Raw genomic sequence first — 15806 nt, 5'->3', positions numbered from 1 at the left:
AACTCAATCTGCTAGTGTGCAAAGAGAGAGCAGTGAAAAAAGCAACAGAAGCAACACACATGGTGAACAACTAAATAATGTTTTTAAGAATAAAGACCATAGCTCAGTGTCTTAAGACACATAAAACTGCATTACAAAGACTAAATGCAATTTCAGCGCAAACACAATTTCCATTAAAGGGAAAATAGCTTCGCCTCTGAATGAGTATAATCTATGACCTACGGTTCCTTCTCATTATGCTAATGTCATATCTGGATATCTTCCATTAGCTTTCTAAATGAGTCTTATCTACATTCTATGTTTGGAATATTTATTTAGAATGTCTATGAGTAATTTTTTTAAATATCTTTCACACATTTAGAATGACTGTGTAGGAAGTGTTCTGTAGAATATTTCAATGATTACCTGAAGATTGACTGCGTTGCTGAGATTTGCTCTAGGGAGGGACAGTGCCATACTTTCGGAGATTAGATTGCCCAGCCACCTCTCTAGCTGTGGGACAACAGTCAGTCCAGTCAAGTCAAACTCTCCACATGGAAGGGCAAAAGCAGCACCATGCTGGCTTTCCCCTCCAAAAGACTTCGCTCCAACACCTTCGCTCCAACACAGTGACGGTAGACACCTGTGAACAGAGACGAAAAGAAACAATTGGTCGTTTTAATTAGGGATTTGCAAAACCTTTTTAAACCCACTACTCTGTGAATTGTCGTAACGATTAGTCGATATGTTTTGAAGGGATAGGTCACCAAAAAATTACAATTCGGTCAAAATGGAAAATTAAGGTTGATGCTGGAAGGTAATAGTAAGGCCAGCAGGGGGTGCTCAACCTGCAATCTGTGTGGGTCCTAACACCCCAGTGTAGTGACAGGGACACTATACAGTAAAAAGGCACCGTCTTTCAGATGAGATGTTGAACCGAGGTCATGACTCTCTGTGATCATAAATAATCCTAGTGCACTTCTCGTAAAGCGTAAAGGTTTAAATCTGTTGTCCTGGCCAAATTGGAGGAAGAAAATGCAACATTGTAACAATTTTAGCCCCTGTTTTGGAGCAAACCTTGCAACTACAGGTCTAAATAAGCCCTAACATTCTTAACATCTTCTTTAATGTTCCACAGAAGAAAGGAAGTCATACAGGTTTGGAACAACAAGAAGGCAAATGTCATTTTAATGTAAACTAGGAACCCTTGTATAATTAGGCTGGTTTCAGGTTAACCTGACCACAATCAAACAAGTTTCTTGGGGCAGATTTTTTAAGATGTGCTTTTTTTATTTGAAAACGACCAACAGAACTCACTGTAATGGAACAGGTGCAGGGTTCTTGAAACACATTTTTAAAAGAGACATAACAAAAAGGCCAAAGATCGATATCGATCTCTCTCTCTCTCTCTCTCTCTATATATATATATATAAGCTCAGCAAAACCAGAAATGTACCTTTTTCAGGACACTGTATTTTAAAGATAATTTGGTAAAAATCTAAATAACTTTACAGATCTTTATTGTAAAGGGTTTAAACACTGTTTTCCATGCTTTTTCAATGAACCATAAACAATTTATGAACATGCACCTGTGGAACGGTCATTAAGACACCAACCGCTTACATGCTGTAGGCAATTAAGGTCACGGTTATAACAACTAATGAGACCATTCTACTGACTCTGAAAAACACCAAAAGAAAGATGCCAAATTTACAATTTCAAAATCAAACTACTTCAAAGAGTTCTCATCAAAAAATCCTCCATGTGCAGCAATGACAGCTTTACAGATCCTTGACATTCCAGCTGTAAGTTTGTCCAGATACTCAGGTGACATTTCACCAAACGCTTCCTGTAGCACTTGCCATAGATGTGGCAGTCTGGTCGGGCACTTCTCAGGCACCTTACAGTCTAACTGATCCCACAAAAGCTCAATGGGGTTAAGATCCATAACACTCTTTTCCAATTATCTGTGTCCAATTTCTGTGTTTCTTTGCCAACTCTAACATTTTCTTTTTGATTTCCTGTTTCAAAAGTGGCTTTTTCTTTGCAATTCTTCCCATAAGTCCTGCACCCCTGAGTCTTCTCTTTACTGTTGTACATGAAACTGGTGTTGAGCGGGTAGAATTCAATGAAGCTGTCAGCTGAGGACATGTGAGGCGTCTATTACTCAAACTAGAGACTCTGATGGACTTATCCTCTTGTTTAGTTGTACATCTGGTCTTCCACATCTCTGTCTGTCCTTGTTAGAGACAGTTGTGCTTTGTCTCTGAAGACTGTAGTGTACACCTTTGTATGAAATCTTAAATTTCAAGCATTGTGTAGCCTTCATTCCTCAAAACAATGATTGACTGACGTGTTTCTAGAGAAAGTTGTTTCTTTTTTGCCATTTTTTGACTAATATTGACCTTAAGACATGCCAGTCTATTTCATACTGTGGCAAGTCAAAAACACAAAGACAATGTTAAGCTTCATTTAACAAACCAAATAGTTTTCAACTGTGTTTGATATAATGGCAAGTGATTTTCTAGCACCAAATAATCAATTTATTATAATTGCTCAATGAAGTTGTTGGAGTGATGCTGCTGGAAATGGGGCCTGTCTTGTTTTGATTAAAAAATAACTTTTTTTAAATAGTGATGGTGCTGTTTTACATCAGTAATGTCCTGATTATACTTTGTGATCAGTTGAATGCCACTTTGGTGAATTAAAGTACAAATTTCCTTCCGAAACAGCAAAATCTACTTTATTCCAAACTTTTGGCCGCCAGTGTGTATGAATCACATCACATCATAAGAAAGTGTTTCACCACTGATCAAATGCACTTTGAATCTCAAAAACATACAAGGACAGTGAATAGATGAACAGAGGACAACATGAACCACAGATATACACAAACAAGCATGTCCTGACACAAACTGTTGAAAGGACACAAAGTACTATATCTTCATCAAACATGTTCATGTTACACTGTCATAGAGTACGACTCCTCTATGGATCTGATGAAGAAAGAAAGAAAGAAAGAAAGAAAGAAAGAAAGAAAGAAAGAAAGAAAGAAAGAAAGAAAGAAAGAAAGAAAGAAAGAAAGAAAGAAAAAGGCATGTGGAGTGGTGCAGGCTATGCAGATACATAGGATGTATTATTACAGCCCATTACACCCATTAAACTCGCTGACAAAGATGAGATTTGATAAAGAGACTATTAATAGTATTACGGTCACATGTTCATTTCCACAGTCTGTTCACCTTATTGGATTAGTCAAGAGAAATATAAAGAATGAGAAAGTTTGAGATAAGGCAATATAAAGCTAAATGAAATATTAAGGATGATTGCCAGACAAAATGGGGTTAAGACAGGTCTTGTTATTTTATTTCACTGCACCAAATACACTGTATTGCTCTTAAGAGGAGGGAAGGCAAAATCACACAAGACCAGTGGCCTCTACAACTGTACTGGAAACTTGTCACTTGATGTGCGAGCTATTTGTGTTATGTGGACTTATGTGTACCCAGAAAACCCACACCAAGTGGCATTTGCAAACAAATTATGCTAGACCTTTTCTCAGAACTCACTGCACTTTTCTTTTGCAATTACTTTTGACCAAGTGATCCCAAGGTCTTTTTTAGCGATTGCATCAAGTCAGTTCTCTTCAAGTTCACTGAGGTGTCCTAGCCAACATGATCACTCGGGAAGTCAGTATGTTGTTTCAGTGAGATTAGCCACATTATGACACATTACACATTTACCAGGAAGTAACTGCGTTAGCATAATCATTGAGGACTGCAATTCGGATTTTTGACGTGTTTTTGATTCCACCCAAATAGGGGCATTTATAACATGGTATAATGAATTATCTGTGTGGTATTTTGAGCTGAAACTTCACAGACACATTCTGGGGACACCTGAGACTTATATTACATCTTGTAAAAAGGGACATAATAGGTCTCCTTTAAAGCTCACATGTGCCCATTTGCACAAAAGTACTTGCCGCTTTGGCTACTAGGGGCAGTGTTTTGAATTTCGGTAAGCACAAACCAATTTTTACTAAAGAAAATCAACCTCCTGTTCCCGATTCCAATATGAGATCAAACTGTCCTAGTAGAGTCACAAGTGTTCTTCACATTATCCATTAGTATGGAGATGTTCCACTAAGTTTGACAACCAGAATGTATCCAAATACCTTCTGTCTTAATTTTGAACAGTATATCTATACTAATTTAGCTTTTGAGCTCTAAATTTAAAACTTAACAAACTGCTTTTTGCCAAATGTTTTGTTTGAAAGTGCAATCTTTCTTAAAATAAATGCCACTTGGTTTGATAATTACAGTACATTCATGCACTGGTATGTGCAGCTTAACTGTCCCAAAACTTACCATCACCATCACTATCAGCATAATCTAGGAGCCTTTTAATTTGGTGCTAGGTTTTTTTACCTTCCCATTAAGCATTTCTGTATTTATAGGCATAGATACATTTTAACAGAGCCTTTGTTTTGGTATGTCTTAAAGAGGAATGTGCCACCCAAGATGAAATTTTCAAAATCACCTCCTATTAACATTTCTGTTAAACCACTGCTTCAAAGTTCAGCATTATACATCCTCCTCCTAAGTAATTTAAAACATATTCCCAACAGCATAATTAGGAATAATATTAATAACAAAAAATTTACAAAATTATTCTTCTTTAAAGATTTATAAACCTGAGTCGAGTTGACTGTCATTTATTATGAGAAACACCTGATCCTGTAGTCAAAAAGAAAACCTCTACTGTCGGCCCAGTGCCAAGCTTTGCATGTGCCTCAATGGTATGCATGCAGTTTCTCATGAGCTTGTGAACACAAGCCAAGAGCCAAAGCAGTTGGATTTCAATAATTATACAGGGAGATGAAATTTGATCAGTCTAAAGTTCAAAACACATGGCATGGTATCTGTCAGTTATTATGGGTTGGCAAAAGCTCTTGGAATTGCGAACATTAAAAGGGGAATTCTGCCATACGAGTTTCTCAAATCCCACACAAGGATTCTTGTCGCTGCGGTCTTGACTGGCAATCAAAAGAAAGAAAACATCCTGGGAGATTCTGTGACTGAAAGAGAAAAACAGAATGACCCAACAAGCATCCACAAGAGAAAGACACTCGCTATTGTGTGGTTTTGCATCTTAAATCCTCTCTCATGCCCATTTTCAGTAATAACGGAACCACAAACAATAAAGTTAAAATGCTCTAAATTAAACCAATGTCATCTTCTGTTGTCGGATCCTTTGGTGTTCAGAGCAGGGCTGCTGTTGGGGGTAAAATGTGCCTGCTTGTTTTCGGATTTGTTGCAAAAGCTGAGGTAATGAGCTGGAGTGGTGTTTGCAGTAATGACACACCCTGAAAAGGCCCTTTCTTTCATTGAAAAAGTATGTGAATGAGTAAATACATATATATATATATATATATATATATATATATATATATATATATACACTCTTTTTTATTATAATGTGATTATTGTAATCACATTTTAACTTTTTTTTAAATATAAAACTTCTTTCTATTACTTAATATTATTTCTTGAAATTTTACATATAATAATGATTTGAGCTGTCAATGTTTGAAATAATGTGTACAATTTGCAAGTAATAACACTGATTTACATTCAATTGTATAACAAGCGCTATAATGGTACTGTCACTTTAAGAGTTTAATGTGCATCTCACAGAGAGCTGTTGCAAGTCATTCATTAACAGTATTGGTTTTTAGTCTCGGTTTTTAAGTGCATCTCTGCTGTTTCTGATTAAAATTAATATTACTTTTTACTTTTTTTAATTGAATGTAAAGAACAGAAAGGATATTAAAAGACACATTATTCAATGAAAGTGGATAGCGGGATCTCATCTTTGATGGACACACATTACATGGAAGAAATTGTTCGTTTTTATCTCAAGCAAATAAAAAAAAAAAACAATGCTATTTTCCAGGTATTCCAGTACTTACATTTCTAAAAGCTCAATTCAAGCACATTAAGCACTTCAAGGACCTTGTGCGAACCCTGTAAACAATGTAGGAAAAAAGCGCAATAGGGGTAAAATCAAGTGATAGAGAGATTTTGATGTTTGTCGGGTCATTTCATTTATGATCACATGAACAGAAAACAATTTAAAATTAGTTTAAAATTTATAAATATTTTGCCTCGATATTGTGCGTTGGTTTTTTGGTTCATCTTGAAATTCGATATATCATCCTATCACAACTTCTGCCACTCTACTATGTATACAAGTCTTTCTTATCTTTCACCTGTCCATTTACCCTCTGCTATGCGCTCTCTCCTCCATTTCTTCTCCAATGCAGTTCTTCATGGTGTCTGGCTATTTGTTTCAGTCATTATCTGGAGGTATGGATCCAACATGCCCCAGAAATCTATAGCAAATCCTAAACACAGAGCAAGTTAACCTGTTAATAAAAAACAACCAACTGATGAATTAAGAATGATGTAACAAGATTATTATGACTCGTATTATGACTACCACCTCAGGGTATGCATTATTTTTTGATAATTCAATAGTCCATCATCAGATATTTCTTAAATGAACTAACAAGCTAAATTGCAAGCTTATAAGCTAAACTGCAACCGCTTGACAGCCAGTGGTCATCATCATGCAATTTTGTATGGAAAAGAGCATGTTGGACATTTAGCAAAATATCTCCTTTTGTGTTCCATGGAAAAAATGTCAAATGAGTTTCGAGCAGAATAGTGGTGAGTTCGTCTTGGGTTTGAGTGAACTAGCCTTGACTCGACTCAACTGACCCTATTTAGACATGTTATAACATTATTATTATTATCCACTTGGTTGAAAATCTTCTGATTCCAGGAGAACACAAAAAACAACTCTCAGATTAGCACAAAGGGTAAATGTCCACCAACGCCACATCAGGGAGGCAAAAGAAAAATCTTCGGACAACTTAATATCACACTGGCAACTAAATGAATTACTATAGAACCCTGAAGCAGTAGGACCACTGACTGCATTTAAATTATAAATCCAAACTATGAATTCAATTTTAATAATCTCATTCACAGGGCCCAATATATTGTCTGATCTAATTTGTATATTTCATCGACTGAATTAATGAACTTCCACCGACTCCGCGCCTTGCTGGAGAAAGGGAAAAAAACTGTAATTAATTCAAAACATAAAACAAAAGAAATTAATTAGATTGCTTATCAACGTAAAATCAATCCAAACTATATTTCCTGTTGCGTTTGGTAGAGGAGAGAAGCTCTCCTCCTACCACTTCTTTCCCACCGCTCTGAGTTTAAAATAGGATCAAAGCACCTGCCAGTATTACTCAGACAAAGAAATCGATGAGTAGAACAAGACTCCAACATGTGGGTAAGACAATGCAAAAAGAGAGAGACAGACCTCTGCTGAAGTAGAACTGCGTTGCACTGACATGTTAAAATCAAATTTTAAGTCCCTCGATTTGAGGTCTGTGCTTGAAAGTGACAAAGAACTTACGCAAGTATTGTTGAAGTGTCTCTGATTTGAATAAATGCAGTACTGCATGTACTGTATTGCTTTCATGCTGGTAGTGAATATTGCTACTACATCTCAATGATAATACGTCAAGAAAACAACCCTTTCAAAAGAGTGTAAGAGTTAACATACAGTGTTTAAAATGCCTGTACATGGGTTCAGGGTTACAAATACAAAATCGTCAGAGCCATGGCCTGGTAAAAAAAAAAAATGGTAAAAAGCCAAAAGTAGAAAATATCAGGAAGGTGTGCACATCACATCCAGAACCCAAGTTGGTTACAGATGCAGGAAAAAAATATTATTAAGCTCCAAACTTTATTAGAAAAAAGTTTTCATGAGAGTGGTGGTGGCATAGAGGCTAAAGCACAGGGCTGTTAATCAGAAGGTTGATGGTTCGAACCCCAAGGCCACCACCATTGTGCCCTTGAGCAATGCACTTAACTCCAGGTTGCTCCGGGGGGGATTGTCCCTGTAATAAGTGCACTGTAAGTCGCTTTGGATAAAAGCGTCTGTCAAATGCATAAATGTAATGTAAATGTTCATCAGGCGATATCCACATGTTGAGTGAGCCACAGGTATAAAGTGACAGCAGATAATGACAACGTCCACAAGTTCCCTGCCAACATCTATTTATTTTCTCTAATTTAAAAGGCCAAAAAGTAAAATAAAAAAAGTGAACCAGCAATATATGCAAGCATACTATGTATGTTCTGAACTACATACTACCATACAATTCTTGCTATATTCCTCTAGTATGCACATTATCTGCGTGCTTTGAATACCCAGATGACCGACTGCATTTGCCAAACTGTAAGATATACAACAAAGCACACATGTATCACATAATGCAACGCACTAATTAATCACAACTTTTTTTTTCTTATCTCAGACTGCCAAATGCTAGCAGTCTTACACAAAATGTTATTAAAAATGCAAAATAACTGAATTTATTTTTACAACAATAACTGGACATCTATTGTTGTGACTGATAACTGTTTCATATTCGTAACCAGTGCCATTTAAAATACATGAATAAATAAATTAAATACAGGAACCGTATCATTTTCATGACTTTTAGTTCGGATAATGGTTCTTGGTTCGACAATGGTGCATTTTTTCACTGATGCGGACGGAGCACCATATTAAGTACCTCTGGCAGTGTTTTCTGCTGCGCTATTCAGCAGCATTACTGCTCCTGTACTGAGTCTAGAGCACAAAACACACAGTGAGACCAGTGTTGTCCAATTTCCGAACAAATGACTAATAGAATTGATAATGGAATCATTAAGAAATCGTAATCAGAACCGGAATTGTTAAATTCCTTACGATTTTCCTCTCTATGGATGCCACACACAAAATTTAACAAGAAACATAGAGAGGCAATGTGACATCAATGTTGCATGCTACTGTTTTCTAAAAAAAAAAAAAAAAAAAAAAGTGTATTACTGGCGGCCAAAAGTTTGGAATAATCTACAGATTTTGTTCTTATGAAAATAAATTGGTACTTTTATTCACCAAAGTGGCATTCAACAGATCACAGTGTATAGTCTGGACATTAATAATGTGATGCATTTCTATTACAATTTAATAAAAATGTTCAGAGCTTCTTAAACTACTTCAAGAGTTCTCATCAAAAAATCCTCCATGTGCAGCAATGACAGCTTTACAGATCCTTGACAGTCCAGCTGTCAGTTTGTCCAGATACTCAGCTGACATTTCACTCCACACTTCCTGTAGCACTTGCCATAGATGTGTCTGTCTTGTCGGGCACTTCTCACACACCTTACAGTCTATCTGATCCCACAAAAGCTCAATGGGGTTAAGATCCATAACACTCTTTTCCAATTATCTGTTGTCCAATTTCTGTGTTTCTTTGCCCACTCTAACCTTTTCTTTTTGATTTTCTGTTTCAAAAGTGGCTTTTTCTTTGCAATTCTTCCCATAAGTCCTGCACCCCTGAGTCTTCTCTTTACTGTTGTACATGAAACTGGTGTTGAGCGGGTAGAATTCAATGAAGCTGTCAGCTGAGGTCATGTGAGGTGTCTGTTTCTCACAATAGAGACTCTGATGGACTTATCCTCTTGTTTAGTTGTACATCTGGTCTTCCACATCTCTTTCTGTCCTTGTTAGAGACAGTTGTCCTTTGTCTTTGAAGAATGTAGTGTACACCTTTGTATGAAATCTTCAGTTTTTTGTCAATTTCAAGCATTGTACAGCCTTCGTTCCTCAAAACAATGATTGACTGACGAGTTTCTAGGGAAAGTTGTTTCTTTTTCGCCATTTTTGACCTAATATTGACCTTAAGACATGCCAGTCTATTGCATACTGTGGCAACTCAAAAACACAAAGACAATGTTAAGCTTCATTTAATGAACCAAATATCAGTCAACTGTGTTTGATATAATGGCAAGTGAATTTCTAGCACCAAATGATCAATTTATCATGATTACTCAAGGATAAAGTGTTGGAGTGATGCTGCTGTCTAGATTTGAACAAAAATGACTTTTTTCAAATAGTGATGGTGCTGTTTTACATCAGTAATGTCCTGACTATACTTTGTGATCAGTTGAATGCCACTTTGGTCAATAAAAATACAAATTTCCTTTCGAAACAGCAAAATATGTACATTATTCCAAACTTTTGGCCACCAGTGTAAATGTCTTTAAATAGTAGGGTACAATGGGGCTAAAGGCTCTGCAGGATAAAAGACTACATTGATTTTATTTTCTAATATTGCATTCTGCGCATCGAAGGGAAATAGATGCGTCTTAAATTATTTAAGATGACGCATCATCCCCCTTGAGAAGATAAATAAGCTGCATGATAGACAGGAGATCATTTGTTATGAGCTATGCAGGATAAATATAAAGGAGCACACGTGATGTCCAATTCATGAAGGAATATTTATTTGACCAGTTCTTTTTGAATGAGTCATTCAAACCGTGTGTTAGTAAATCACATGACTGTATGGAGAGAACTGCACTTGGTACTAACTTGGTAATTAAATTATCTATTGTTTCTTCAAACTCATTCACTGAAACAAATCAATTAATTAAAATGACTTCCCAATGATTACACACACACACACACACACACACACACACACACACACACACACACACACACACACACACATACACAATCACACAGATACAGCTCACAGGTGCAGCTAATCACACATACAGCACAACCTCTGATTCCCTATTAACTAAGCAAATTTTCACCTTCAGCATCAGTCGTGCAACTGCTTACAGTCCATTTATCAAGCAGCAGCACAATATGTACTAGCTAATTCTCCAGCACACTAGAGAACAGAAGCCCAGCAGTGCTATGGCCATTCTGTCTGATCCTGTTTTGCTCCAATATCAGCTCTTTCTTCTTTTAGATAGGAACAAATCTGTATGTGTAAAACTGATTTAACTCACTGATGGCCTTGGAACAAATAGGCAGAGAGAAGGTACTGGGAAAATTCACTTACCGAAATCGGATAACGGCTGCCTGAATTATTTCAGCTACCTCAGATGAATTACTTTTTGTACTAGCTTTTACAGTATCTTAATATAGATGAATATGAGATTTACAGTACTGTATGTGTGTGTGTATAAATCAGAGGGGGAATGTCTCTGTATTCTTCTCAGGACACCAAGTCTTGATTACAGACAAACATTCTGCAATTCTGTCTGGATTCTGTCCACTCATGCAGTGGCCCAAAAAGCTGTTTTCAGATTAGACAGAACTGTTCTCTAGTAAATACAGTATACAGGTCACAACTTCAATTTATCTCAATCTATTGCCTGTTCCTAAAATATACTATTCACAGTAGCCTTTAAATCTGTCTTCATGATGTCATGTCCTATGATGTTCAGTTTGCATTGTTTGATGGATATAACTTTAACCTATGCTATTATGTCACTCAACACAATAATACAATTATGTTCTAACACATCCTTCCATTAGATACGACTGATCCAAGATCAGTGTGCCATTTTGTTGAGCCAGCTAAACTAGTTTTCGCCTTATTCTTCACTCACCTTTAAAGTCTTTTGCATTGGCAAGGATCATGGCACCAGCTTTGGTCTCCAGTCCCTCGTTCAGAGCTGCTTTCTCCTCTTCACACATTCCCCCTATAGCACAGGACTGAAGCTGCTGATGTTTCTTTCCAACCTCCAGGGACACATGCTCCAACACAAACTGGGCCCGGAGCTTGTCCAGAAAGCCCTTGTCCAGTTTAGGCTTTTTTGGAAAACCGTACAGAGGAGCTGTGCAACGTACAGCTGGTTCCATTTGCATCTCGCACAGTTTTCAATGCTTCTTTGACTGTCTTCTCATCTTTGGTGGTCCTCATGAGACTGTGATACTGGCTTACTGTAGACCCTTTAGCTCCACCACCTAAAGCCAGCAGGGAGTTGGCTAACAGAAGAGGAAAGATAATGGTGTTGGTTTGGGAACTGTCAGTGCGGAGTGACCTGTAGAGCTGAACCCCCACTGTCCAGGTTGGGTGATATAAGCTGGAGAATTCTGGCTGCTGTGAGCCTGGAGCTGATGATTCCTCTGGAATGGAAGACCAGACGAACTGGCCCAGTAGAGCCAACACTAGTAGAGCGAGGAGAGGAACAGAAATAGGCAGCATTGCAGGACTGGAGAGAGAGAGAAACGGGAAGAGAGAGAGTTACAGATAAAATTGTATTCACTCTTCCAGTATTTTACAAATGGTAAGTGATATCTGAGTCATTAAGTCAATATTAAATTAAAATTGATTTTTTTTTAATACATATTCAACAAACATTAGTGTATGTTTTTCTTAAAAATATTCCATTAAAATGTAATATCTTGCTCCATCTCTGAAAAAGCCTACCTCTTTGACTCATATCACCAAGCCAACCACTATTGTTCAATCGCTTCTCTCCAACAACCTGTCATGTAGACAACTTTTCAAGATCCAATTGTGTATTTACATTAAGGCTGGCAGATTTAGCCAAAGATTTTTATTACATTTCGTCAATTTCATCAACTTCAGCGGACGTTTGACTCCACTGAAAGACATTCGTTACTGAAAGATGCTCCTTACTCCAGCTCAGTAGCTGGCGGTAATGCACCATAAGATAGATTGCCAACCACAAATAACATCACAAGAAGAAGAAACACTTTCTTGTCTGTGACAGTGCTATGGATCATCAAAAAACATTGAACTAAATAGTACATAACTAAACAGCAATTGTGTTGATTTTAGAGTTGTTTTTGTGTCCAGATGACAGCTGTATTGCATTTTCAGTGCTTTATTTTTCAATACACAATGATATCATATTAGCCGGATAGCTAGCGGCTTCCTAGCCTCATAACTGGGTTATAACAGCAGGGTGAGGTAGCAGGTAGCCAGCTAATACTTTCTAACGGCCTGATGTCATGACTGTGATTAAGGAATCTAGTTGTGTGTAAAACTTTGCCGAACCACTTGCATTATTAGCGACACATTACTGATACGATCATCTGGATCCGTGGTTCCCAACCCTATTCATGGAGGCCCCCCAACGCTGCACATTTTGTATATCTCCCTTTTCTGACACACCCAATTCCGGTCTTGGAGGTGATGAGTTGAATCAGGAGTGTTTGATTAGGGAGATATACAAAATGTGTAGTGTTGCACAGCCATAGTTTACATGCACATTGATACATGCATGCTAAAAACTACTATACATTGCCATATTCAAAAAATCCAAAAATGCAATTAAACCATGTTTCCATGAGATTTACAATCATCAAATACTTCTCTGCTTTTCACATTAAAACATAACATTTGCGCAGAGTGGATAAGCCACCAGAATGCCAGTAAAGATGTTTACATGCAACACGGAATCGGGTAATGGGCAAAAATCAACGTGTGCCGATCAATTTTTTTCTTAAAGCATTTATGTAGGGTGACCATATTCTGGTTTGGGGGAATATCAAAATGAAGCAATGTGACCAGAATTTTACCTGGTCGCAAAATGTAGTCTGTTAATTTACCTGATGAACTTTCACCTTTTGCTGATCCTTTATGCTTCGCAGAGCTGATGTGTGCTTCAAGATCACTTTCATCTTTATTAGCAACTGACACATAAGTGCAGCTTTACATGTCATACATTCTGCTTCCCACGGGTCTCCACCTGGACGACACCGCATGGGAAATTTTTGTGCAAATCTTCTGTAAATTTGCACTTTCGTTTGGGAATTGTTTCCACTTGGCTGTCATTTACTGCTATTATCATGCATCTGTTTGATGCCGAACACAACAGCGCTTAGTGCGTTTGTGGAGAGATTGACAGGCAGGAATTTGGCCAATAGTTGCTGCAAGCCTCTTATAATCCACCATTGCAAATATGCACACACACAATGAAGTATTAGACCAGATGCACATCATAATGCAACTAAAGCCGAATCCCGGACATGCTTGAAAAAGAGGACATGTCCGGGCAAAAGAGGACGTATGGTCACCCTAATTTATGACCTTGTTGTGCCCAAGATCAAAAATGATCAAACCGGCTATTGCGAGTGGAGTGGCCAATGGGGTGGCCACTTCCACCCCTGGCCACCCTCTAGCTGCACCCCTGCCATAAAACAAGAAATGAATCAAAAGGGCAGACTTGTTCTGAAAGCTTCTTACACCGTTTTAATGAAATACCATTTAATGTATTATGGTTACAGTAACAACTCTGTTGTATTTTGACGGAAACTGTTGTTACCAGATCATTTAAGACTCCGTGAAGGTGTTTAAGAACTCAAATTAAAATCCAGACGCCAACTTTATTGGCATCCTCGTGGCCTATTAACGTCCTCTCAAATTAAACCAAACCGAACTGCGTCCTCAAGAAATTTTACTTTATATCGAAAGATAATTCAAAAGACCGAATAATCAAGCCAGCGGACGTCTGAGGATTTTATATAGTAACAGTAGAGTTTTATGCGCTTGCCGAGCGCAGCTGTTCCGTCTTTTCGGAGAACTGAGGGGCAAAAGCTAAGTAAAAAAAAGTTCCTTGTTTTGTTTGTACCGTTAATTAATTAAAGCTTCCTTCTTTCCTCCGGCTTCTTATGTGGGTTTGAGCTGAAAGAAACTGAAAGGGCACGTTCAGACGTGGCAGAAAGGAGGGTCTTTTCACGGTTTGTTCACTTTCTCCTCACGCCCGAATCCACTCTCTCTGGACCCACCATCCGGTCAATTTCTTTCTCTCTCTCTCTCTTTCCATAAATATTTCACATTCCATTAATACGCTGTTCCAGTGGAAATCTAAATAAGGCCCGCTTGTTTGTTTAGTTGTTTTTTCTTTCTCTCTTTCAGAGGTATGCTTCCAAAAAAGTGTCAGAGTGTGGAAATCAGATGCGTTCAAATTTAACAATGTAGCGCTCGGTTTTTTAATGCAACTAGTTCTTTGTTCTCTCTCTGTCCATGGAGGAAAGCCTGCAGTGATCAGATCGACCGAAAGAGGGCGCCCGCGGTCTACTCCGTCACGGCCTGATATTCAGTTGAATTTGTTCTACAATCTTTGTCTCGCATCCGCCCGTCTGAAAACTCGCGCCTTTTTATATAGTTTTACATTGTGAGCACTTTTTTTAAGCTGTGCCATTTTCCAAAATCCTTAGGGAAAGCCATATTAAAAATAAACAGTTAGTGTGAAATCAGTTCTAGATTGGTCAAGTTTAACCACAAATTGATCAATGAGCTGATAGCACGTAAGCAGACAGAATCAATTGATGTTCAGATAATCAGAGAAGGTGGAAAAGGAGGATCAGGCCTGGAAACAGGCTCAGATAATGCCCAACATGCTGCAATGCCAAACAGCCTGCTAGAACATGACAGCACATAGACTCCACCAGTTACTTCTCCTTCTCACTTAATCCATATCGCACTTTCAAAGATTGCCATCTCAGAACACACACACACAATCATGCATTTCATCATCTCTGCATGATGCACTAGCTAGCACAGTCTTACATGTTGTGACAGGTTATTAGACACTGGTGTGCACAACTGTAAAGGCGCCCTTTTAAGTGGAGGTACCTTTAAGAGCATGGAGATTTAAGTGGAGGTGTTTTTACTACAGCACAACCCCCCCCCCCCACACCACCACCAAATCAAATCAAATCACTTTATTGTCACACTACCATGTACACAAGTGCAACAAAAGGTGAAAGTCTTGTGTGCAGTTCCGAGCAACATAGCAGTCATGACAGTGACGAGACATATACCAATTACAGTAAACAACATACTTGCACAACACAATTTACATATCAAATGTACACATACTTACACAACACAATAATTATATACAATGTACAGT

General features: G+C 37.9%; 1 pseudogene; it reads right to left on the bottom strand.

Moving 5' to 3' along the window:
• Positions 1 to 515: 515 nt before the first annotated feature.
• Positions 516 to 12124, bottom strand: LOC127645096 (uncharacterized; annotated as a pseudogene).
• Positions 12125 to 15806: the final 3682 nt, after the last annotated feature.

This window comes from Xyrauchen texanus, chromosome 1, assembly GCF_025860055.1.
Source record: "Xyrauchen texanus isolate HMW12.3.18 chromosome 1, RBS_HiC_50CHRs, whole genome shotgun sequence".
Lineage (NCBI taxonomy): Eukaryota > Metazoa > Chordata > Actinopteri > Cypriniformes > Catostomidae > Xyrauchen > Xyrauchen texanus.
Note: the sequence above shows the minus strand (reverse complement) of the source record. Positions and strands in the feature narration are given on the sequence as shown.